This window comes from Tarenaya hassleriana, unplaced genomic scaffold, assembly GCF_000463585.1.
Source record: "Tarenaya hassleriana unplaced genomic scaffold, ASM46358v1 Cleome56, whole genome shotgun sequence".
Classification (NCBI taxonomy): Eukaryota; Viridiplantae; Streptophyta; class Magnoliopsida; order Brassicales; family Cleomaceae; genus Tarenaya; species Tarenaya hassleriana.
The window spans coordinates 562,525-563,252 of NW_010968188.1; positions in this window are offsets into that span (position 1 = coordinate 562,525).

Here is a 728-nt window from a genome sequence, read left to right on the forward strand (position 1 = left end):
AATATGTTTAGAGTGCATCGAAACATTTTTAGAGTGCGTCGAAGCATATTTAGAGTTCATCGAAACATGTTTAGAATGCGTCCAAACATGTATAGAGTGCATCCAAACACGTTTAGAGTGCGTCCAAACATTTTTAGAGTACATCCAAACATGTTTAGAGTGCATCCAAACATTTTTAGAGTGCGTCGAAACATGTTTAGAGTTCATCCAAAGATGTTTAAAGTGCGTCCAAAGACGTTTAGAGTGCGTCCAAACACATCTAGTGCCTCCAAACATGTTTAGAGTGCATCCTAACATGTTTAGAGTGCGTCTTAGATCAAGCATCTATTTTCAAGCTATGAGAACCACCATTTCTCCATCTTGCCTCACCAAGATAATACGACACACCCAGCTTTGGCATGGCCCATGACACGTACGATCGAGGCCTTGACAAGTGCTTTACTCGTAGAGCTCCTAGATCTAACAGGTTTCTGTGCAACGATTGATCATAATCCGAATGGATAATCCAATCGATTATGCAATCCCAATCCCGAAGCTCCCACTCAATCAAACATATATAATATATCTTGATTAAGTTACATAAATTCATTCACTATGGACCATCCATAAGAAAGAATCATGTTATTCTGAATCACAGTTGATCGGTTTTAAGCAACGATTGCTCTAACCAGATCCCGAAACGCAAAATCAAATTTTGGTGAAGCGTCGGGACCTAGACCGATCGGTCT